Here is a 9,572-nt window from a genome sequence, read left to right as displayed (position 1 = left end):
ATCCTTTGTTCATTTAAAAAAATTAGGTTGTTTGTTTTCTTTTTGTTGAGTTTGAGAGTTCTTTATATATTGTGTATACAAGTCCTTTGTCAGAATTGTGATTTGCAAATATTTTCTCCCAGTTCATGGCTTGTCTTTTCATTCTCTTAACAGTGTCTTTCACAAAGAAGAGGTTTGTAATTTTGATAAAGCCCAGTGGATCATTTTTCCCCGATGGATTGAACATTTGGTGTCATATTTTAAAATAATCTTTGCCTAACTCAAGGTGTAGAAGATTTTCTCCTTTTTTTTTCTAGAATTTTGAGAGTTTTACTTTTTACATTTAGGTCTATGGTCAATTTTTGAATAAAAGATAAGGTATGTGCTACCTCATACCATGAAAGATGGTTCATGTTTTTCTAGGTATTCAGTTTTTCAAGCACCATTTGTTGGAAAGATGATCCTCTCTTTTTTGAAATGTTTTTTCATTTTTGTCAAATATTATTTGACTATATTTGTACAGGATTATTTCTGGACACATTATTCTTTTTCATGGATCTATGTGTTTATCCTTTTGCTAATATCACACTCTTGATTAGTAAGTCATGAACTTTGTAGTGTGCCCTCTACTTTGTATTTTTTTTTTCCAAAATTGTTTTGGCTATCCTATTTCCTTTCCTTTCCCACATAAATTTTAGAATTTTGATAATATCTACAAAAAATATTATGAGTATTTTAATTTGGATTGCAATAAAACTGTAGATCAAATTGGGGGAGAATTGATGTCTTAACAAAATTGATTCTTCCAATTTATGAGAATGGTTAATCTTTCCATTTATTTATATCTTTGCTACTTATTATCAGTGTTTTGCAATACAAAACACTGCATACAGAGTCTACATACAGACTCTGTATACAGAGTCTATACATAATTTTTATATTCATATGTACTTTATGCTATAAATGGTTCTTTAATTTTATATTCTAAATATTCACTGTTAATATATATAAATACAATTGATTGTTTATACTGACCATGCATCTTGGGAACTAGCTAATTTCATTTTTATATTCTAAGTTATTTTGGAAATTCTTTAGATTTTTCTGCAGGGATAATCATGTTATCTTTGAATAAAGAGAGTTTTATTTCTTTCCTTCCAAACTATATACTTTTATATCTTTTTGTGCTTTATTGCACTGGCTATTACTTCCAATATGATTTTGAATAAGAGTAGTAAAATAGGACATTTTTACCTTATTCTTAATCTTAGGAATCCTAATTCTTGATCCTAATTCCTAATCTTAGTAGTCTTTCCTAATTTATTTCTTTTACATCTCTCTACATTTCACACACACATTAAAAAACTTAACAATGCATCAAATGAAGGCGTTCTGCAAAGTCTTCTGCTAGTGGTGCTCTTGGTTCCCTGGATGTAAGGTTTACTCTGTAAACAGACAAATGTGACCCATTCTACAGGCTCATCAAGCCTCACTTAGTTTCCGGAGTGGGCTTCAGGTGTTGCTTTGCACATCAATGCAAAGTATTGTCTTTTGCAATTAACTATAATGTTAACTGTAGGTTCTTGTACATGCCTTTTATCAGTTTGCTGACAGTTTTTAACATAAATCGATGTAAAAGTTTATCAAATGCTTTCTCTTCATCTATTGAGATGCTCAAATAACTTTTCTTCATTAGTCTGTTAATATGGTGAATAACACTATTGGATTCTTTTAACCAGTCTTGTATTACTGGGATAAATCCTATTTGGTCATGAAGTATTGCTCTTTTTAAACATTTCTTGATTCAGTTTGCTAATATTTTATTGAAGATTTCTGCATATATGTTCATGAAAGTTATTGGTCTGCATTTTTCATTTTTTTTGTACTATTTTTATCTGGTTTTGGTATTAGGGTAATACTAACTTCACAATAAAAGTTGAAGAGTGTTTCTTTTTCCTGTTCTGAAAGAGATTGTGTGAAGTTGGTATGATTATTGTGTTTAAATGTTTGGAAAAATTGAGCAGTGACATAATTTCAGCCTGGATTTTCTTTGTTGGAAAGTTTTTAACCATGAATTTAATTGCTTAGGAGCTATAAGACTATCCAGGTTATCTATCTCTTTTTGATTTGGTTTCAATTGATTGGTTTCTTTTTCATTGTCTTTCAAGAATTGATTCATTTCATCTAAGTTGTTGAATTTAGAAATACAATGTTGTTCATAGTATTCTTATTTTCCTTTTTAATGTCTGTGGGATCTGTAATGATGTCACCTGTTTCATACTTAATACTGACAATTTGTTTCTTCTCTCTTTTTATCAGTCTGGCTAGAGGTATATCAATTTTGTAGGTATTTGCAAAGAACCAGCTTTAGTTTCACTGATTTTTTTTATAGATTTTATTTTCAATCTTATTAATTTCTGTTCTTAATTATTTTCTACTTTCCATTTACCTTGTATTTAATCTGCTTCTATTTTTCTAGGAAAAACTTAACTTACTGATTTAATGCCATTTTTTTCTAATATAAGTATTTAATGTTATTCCTTTCTCTCTAAGCACTGTGATAACTTTATCCCACAAATTTGGCATGGTTTGTTTTCCTTTTCATTTAGTTCAGAATGTTAAAAATATTTTTTGAGACTTTCCTTTCTACTTGGAGGTATTCAGAAGGGTTTCATTTGATTTTTCACTATTTGGGGATTTTTTAATCTCACTATTTGGGGAGTTTCTAGATATCTTTTTGTTATTGGTATTTAAATTCAAGTATGCTCTGAGAAAATGCCCTGTATGATTTCTATTCTTTTAAGCTGTTGATATTTGATTTTTTTGCATAGTATTATCTATCTTGGTGGATGTTCCATGTACACTTGAAAAGAATGTGTAATTTGCAGTTATAGAGTGAAGTGTATTATAAACACTTGGTTAATAGAGCTGTTCCGGCCTTCTATATCTTTACTGATTTTTCTATCTATCTGTTCTATCTGTCCTTCTATAATTGTAGATTTCTCAGTTTTATCATTTTTTGCTTCATGTATTTTTGAAGCTCTGTTGTTATGTGTCTGCACAATTAGGATTTTTATGTATTCTTGGATCACTGACCCTTCTATTTTTATTGATGTCTGTCTTTACTCATGATCATATTTCTTATTCTGTATGTCTGATATTAATACAGCAACTGCAGCTTTATTTTGGCTAGTGGTAAGAAGGTGTATCATTTTCCATCCTTTTACTGTTAATTTATCTGTGTCTTTATATTTAAAGTGGATTTCTTATAGATAGCATAGAGTTGGATCTTGTTTTTTTCATTAATCTGAAAATTTCTCTTTTAATTGATTTGTTTAGACCATTCATATTTATGTGTATATCAGTATGGCTGATGCAAGGCAATTGATTTGCTCACATTCCTCTTGTGCAGCAGAATGAAGGACCCCGTTCCCTCCCCAAAGGGAAACATATAGCAGCAGGGTTGGCCAGGTACCATATGATGTACATGTTTAAGCTGAGCAAAGGAGCATAGATTGAGTCTGAAACAGGGAAAGATACTCTCACATATGGTACTAAGTCCAGCACAGCCTGAGAGGATGCTATGTCTTGGTAAGGAAGTGTTCCGGTTCAAGGCCCATTCTTTTGTGGCCAAATGGGGGTCAAAAGACTGCATACACAAGACTGTCTTTCCCAACACATATCTGTTGTAGAAAATTTGAAATAATACAGGAAAGCATAAGGAAGAAAAACATTTTACTCATAATGCTACAAGTAGTAGATAACATCTTATTATTTTTGATATTTTTCTTTCCATCTGTGTATATTATATACACGTAATATTTTATATACTTGAGATCATATGGTTCATAATTTATAACCTGATTTTTTCACTTATCCTTAAATATTTTCAAGATCACTTTTTCATATGACTATACTATAAATTATTTAGCCTTATCTATGACTTTTGATATTTAAGTTGCCTTAAATTTATTTTCCTTTTACAAATACCATTATAATGAATATCCTCACCCCAAATCTTTGTGAATATTTTTATTATTTCTCAAGATAAATTCTTAAAAGCGGATTTATAAGTCCAGATGGTTTACCCATTTTTAGACATTTGATGCTAATTGCCAAATTATCTTTCAGAAATATCATGCCAATTTACTCTTCTATTGGAATTATATGAAGTGTTTGTTTTTGGAAGGGGAGTTTCTCTACCTAGTTCTTCCAGATGAGGAAGAAGCAGAGAGGAGCATAATTTTTCTTGATAAAAGAAAACTGAGGGACAGTTTTATGGGTTGTGAGTTTCTCTAATACTTCCTAGTTGAAAACATAGCTAAGAGCAGCTCCCTGAAGAGTGAAGCGGTAGATAAAATTTGAGAATCTGTGTATTTTAAACATTCCTTTAAAAACAAAATTCAAGTAAGTGTGTTTTGCTCCCCTTAAAAATTCTTTGAGGGCTTCCCTGGTGGCGCAGTGGTTGAGAGTCCGCCTGCTGATGCAGGGGACACAGGTTTGTGCCCCAGTCCGGGAAGACCCCACATGCCATGGAGCGGCTGGGCCCGTGAGCCATGGCCGCTGAGCCTGCGCGTCCGGAGCCTGTGCTCTGCAACGGGAGAGGCCACAACAGTGAGAGGCCTACGTACCCCAAAAACAAAACAAAACAAAAACAAACAAACAAACAAAATTCTTTGAATATCTTGAATTTTCAGGCACTTTCTCACTTTTTATGTAATTTGGGAGTTTCTTCTCCTCCTTGTTTTTTCATTTTTCCAAGGTTCTTCACCTTCCTCAGTTTCTGACTTAAATGCTTATCCCTCCTGGAATTACTTCTAATTTCCTCAAATCTGGCAATTGTTCAGTCACTCTTAGAATTGTGTATGGAACCTACTGTATGCACTTTTCGGTTTTAGCATAGATCATTTTATGTACAGATCCTACCTGAGCTTTCCACACATGGCTGGTGCCTTGCACTGTTTCTGTTTCTCCAGAGATGAGCCTATTGGTTTGTATGATGGTAACTTGAGACTATAAACTCCATAATAGCAGGAACAAACTTTATTTTCTCACTTTCTATCTGCCTTTCACTCTGCTTGAAACATAGTTGGAGCTCAGTAAATATTTTTGAAGAAGTGAATGAACAAATAGATTTATCAATTATTTAGTAGAGCAGGGTGACCTGTGGAAAAATTATGTGCTTCATTTTCTCTTGTAGCAATCTCATCGGGAAGGAAAATGATTTTTTTCTCCCCCCCAGGAATCTTTGGATTGCTAATACCTGACTTTTTCTTATCCACAGAGTGTCTTCCACTTTGGCAATGGTGACAGGCAGGCTAGTGTGGACCCTTCTGAAACAAAAAAAGCCATTAAGAAGACTTCTGTGGTGTGTGTTGTGTTTAAGGTGATTAAAACAATTAGGCCTAATTTTCCCAAAAAGGGAGAAGAACAAACCAATCTGGGTTTATAGTGTTGAAAGGAGAAAAAGTGTCTACCTGGGTTTATCCCCACGAGTAAGAGGAGGAAAAGGTCATAGTCTTCTTGGGAGGTAGAAGGTCCTGAACTCATTTAGATGCTGCAACTCCAAGGGTCAGGAGTCTGAGGGGATGCCTGTGAGGACAGAGCTGTGTCCTTAGGGGCAGGCAAAGCCTCCCTGTGGCCAGGCTTGGCCTGAAAGTGAGTGAAGCTGCTAGGGAGCTGCCCATCAACAAATGGAGCTTGTTGGCTTGGGCCACAGATGGCATGACAGCTTGAACATATGGTGCGAGACTAGTGCTTCACAGTAGCATCATGTGGCCCCAAAGAACAAATGGCAGCTGTGGCAGCCACAGACAGAGGCTCTTCTTTGCTCAGAAAACTGGAAGGCTGGAAGGTCAGTTTTATCTATCTGTTGATATATTGATCTGCTGATCTATCTATTTTGGCAATCCTATGAGGGTGCAGAAAGCCCAAAATGACTGTTATGTCTTCCTGCTAATTTGAGTGAGTGGGGAATTGAGCTTCTTCTAACTCACTTGAAACACCTAAGGGATTGTGGTATAACATGTACCTTGCACGTCCCAGAGAAATTCATACCTCATATAATTATAATTTTGTTTTTCTAGTCGCATCCTCCCAGGGTTAGGGGATTCTTATACAGATCTCTAGGATATTCTTATCTGCTGGCAAGAGGAATACTGTTCAACTTTTAGTCTGTGTATGCATAGGTTTCTGGAATAATTCTTACACTTTAATGTCTTTAAATTATTACTGTTGACATTAGTTTCCCTTTTCTTTATATGGAGCAATATTGGGTGAATATATGCTAGGCTATGTCACCATACCCGCTGCAGCATATAATTTTCACTAACAGTGCTGTGGGGTGTTTTAGGAACTATTCTTCCAAACTTTATATTAAAAAAAATGCTTGGAGGCAAAAATGCTTTTGTTTCAGACCAGCTGTTTAGCTTAAATTTAAATTACTTTTTGAAACATGTTTCCTTGTTGAATATGTGCAAATTACATTTTGGATGTGAAAATGGTTGTATGTAGGTGAAGAGTCTTTGCTAGCATCCTTCCTTCAATCTTCTCTCCTTTGTTTGACAGTGTAAAGGTGCTTTTCCCCCTGAGAGAGGAGACCAAGAACGATTATGAGTTTTAGATACACAGTGCTGGTTACCAGGGTGCCTCTGACCTCACACCAATTGCACCCACAGGACTTACAAGATAGTCCTTAGCCTTCCGTGGAAGCACCAGAAACGCCATTGTTTTGCAAGGTCTTTGAGCTAATTCTCCACCCTCTGCCCATTTTCCACTTCTTTTCTGGTCTGGGCTGTGTTAGTAAGCTCCCTTGACTTGACTTTTAGTTAGGTTCCTCTAATGGGAAGTTTCCTCAGCAGACAATAGAGCCAGAAGAGTTAGACATCAAGGTGCTTCTATGCCATCACCCCGCCCACTTTACCTCTACTTCATGGTTCCAGCCGCGGATTTATCCTTCTGAGAGTCCCAATCCTTCAGTTCTGACATGCCTTTGATTACACTGTTTTTCTCCTCTACCCTCTTTTTGGGCCTGAAGGTGGAAACAGTTTCCTGCTGTTGTAGTCCCTGAATGCTTTCAGAATCCCTCGTGGGTTCTTAATCCTCACCTCACTTCTGTGAATAAATAGTTCCTTCAACATTCCAGCTGAGCGTGTCTCTATTTCCTTCCGAGACACTGAGTGCAAAAGCACTAAGCTTTTTTTCTCCGAACACTGGGCTGATGAGTTGGGAATATTGAATTTTGGAATGATTCTGAGTTTACGGCTCCTTCAGATTGCTTCCTGGACAGTAAGTGGTAATTTTGTAACAACATTTAGAATCAACCAGCATCCCATTTCAGAGTAAGGCTTAGGTTGTTGAGCCAGGTTGTTTTGGGCTGGAAGAGAGGCAAGTTTCAGTGAAAAGGATATGGATTACCAAAACTGACTCAACCAAATTGCCACTCTACCTCTGGCTCATTATGAAAGTAGTACTTGCCTAGTAACTCAAGGCATAATTATCTGTTCTGGAACAAATTAGGATCTAGCCAACAATTGATAGTGGTCCATTTTAGGAGCTGTTGACGAGTAGGGCTTGTATGTGTGTTTGTTTGTAGGCAGGGCAAATGTTGGGCAGCCCATTGAACACCAGGCTGATGCCGATGTTTTCTAGTGCTTTGCAAAACAAGCTGTGTCCTTACCATCTTGTCCTAGAGCTTTGTGAACTGTTATACATGACTGGTTTGGCATTAAGTAGCCTAGAGAGGTAAGAACAGTGGCGTCTATGGTGTTGCTTTTCTGTGAATTTTTAAATTAATTCCAAATAAAAAATGAGGGTGAATGGGGTGATAGATCTTTGTTCATTTTGTGTTACTGTTTTAAAATAATGTCTTTCCTCTTAATGTAAAGGATCGATAAGGAAAGAGGTTGAGGATTAAGGACCATGCCATTTCACATGTCTGGGGTGAGCTGGTTGTGGTAAAGGGATGCATCTGAGGATTTAGCTCTGGTAACACTTTATGAAAATATCAGTTAGCTCTAGGGAAGCTTTAGATAAATAGGGACTTTGAATGAAATCTAGATAAAGATCCACTGAGCAACTTTGAATTGTTTATTTATGTTTTTACTTGCTAGAAAATAATATCTTAAATTCACAACCACTCAATATTTATCAAAAGTTTATGGAGTGTTGCTTGAAGGATACAGTCCAACTACTTTTCCTACAAAAGGAAAAGTAGATCCTACAAAATGAATTCATGAGTTGTCAGACAAGAGAGACCTGCTTGCTTGTACTGCATCATTTTAGCACCCCTCTCTTCCCAAGTGCTTTTACTCAACTGGGTTTTGCTGTGTTTGCATTGCGGTTTTTATTGACCTGCCTTGAGGGACTTTGTTAGAAACAGCCCTGAGCATCTTAGTTTTGTATTTACTGCAGGATTGTTGTTGAGAATACTGTTATTTACATTTCACACAATCTTCTACATAAGGACTCATGGCAAGAATATCTCTCAGGGCTTAGTTTTAGTAATACTTATTTTATTTTAAGCAACCAGTTTGTTTTTTTTTAATTGAGTTGTATTTGACATGTGATATTATATAAGTTTAAGGTATACAATGTATTGAGTTGATACTTTTATATTGCAATATAATTGCCATAGTAGGTTTGCTAACACCTCTATCATGTTACATAATTATGTGACACAACCAGTTTGTTTTTATTTTATGTGGTCACATACCTCATACTGGGGGTTACATAACATACATTTTCTCCTTGTTGTTTTGGCTGCTAGAAAGCTCAGAGCCTGATTCTGGTCTCTAAGTAATGGAGTTTCTCTTCTAACTTAACGTCTTGGTGGTATTTCTTTTCTTGACTTTATTTTTCTTTTTTCTGGATTACTGAACTCAAGATTTTTTCTTTCTTATTCTATTGCATGTATTTTTAAAAGCTACCTCAAAGTACTGGTGAACAGAGTAAGGGTGTATATAAACAAACTAAACAAGCCAGCAAGGAGTATTTTTTAATATATATATTTTGGTGACAATTTTTTATGCCTACAAAGTCTCAAACAAAAAATGAAAATCAAAAAATAGCGCTGGTCAAAATGTAAAATATTAAAGTCATTGATTATTGCATGGTTACATAGCAAAAAATAATGGTTGTTTGATGCAATAAAATTGGTCCTCCTTTGCTTAGCTCATTCAAACTGGTTTATGTGATTTGATCTGGACCATATAAGGCAGAATATTCTAAATGTCTGGCAATCTATTCTAATTGAGAAGAATCATTAATGGACATTGGGTTAGTTGTAAGGAGAAGAGTGGCTTTAGAAAGAAATTCTGGGGGCTAATGCAAGATGTGGGTTGACCAGAGGTCTTCATTTTTGTTAATATGGTAGTAGAGTTATTAAAACATTAACCAAGTTACATATACAGTTATCTTTTTTACATTTGAAACAGTCATTCAACACAGAAATGTGCTTTATGTGCTATATTAATCCTAACAGAATATTTTGAATCAGAATATTTTGAATCAGTGGAAGGTAAGATACTCAGAACATTTATACTTACTTAATTGGAATTCAGATTTCCAACCCGTAGATTTTTAAGGTTTTGAAT

This window comes from Neophocaena asiaeorientalis, unplaced genomic scaffold, assembly GCF_003031525.2.
Source record: "Neophocaena asiaeorientalis asiaeorientalis breed wild unplaced genomic scaffold, Neophocaena_asiaeorientalis_V1.1 scaffold38, whole genome shotgun sequence".
NCBI lineage: Eukaryota > Metazoa > Chordata > Mammalia > Artiodactyla > Phocoenidae > Neophocaena > Neophocaena asiaeorientalis.
This window is presented reverse-complemented; position numbering follows the sequence as displayed.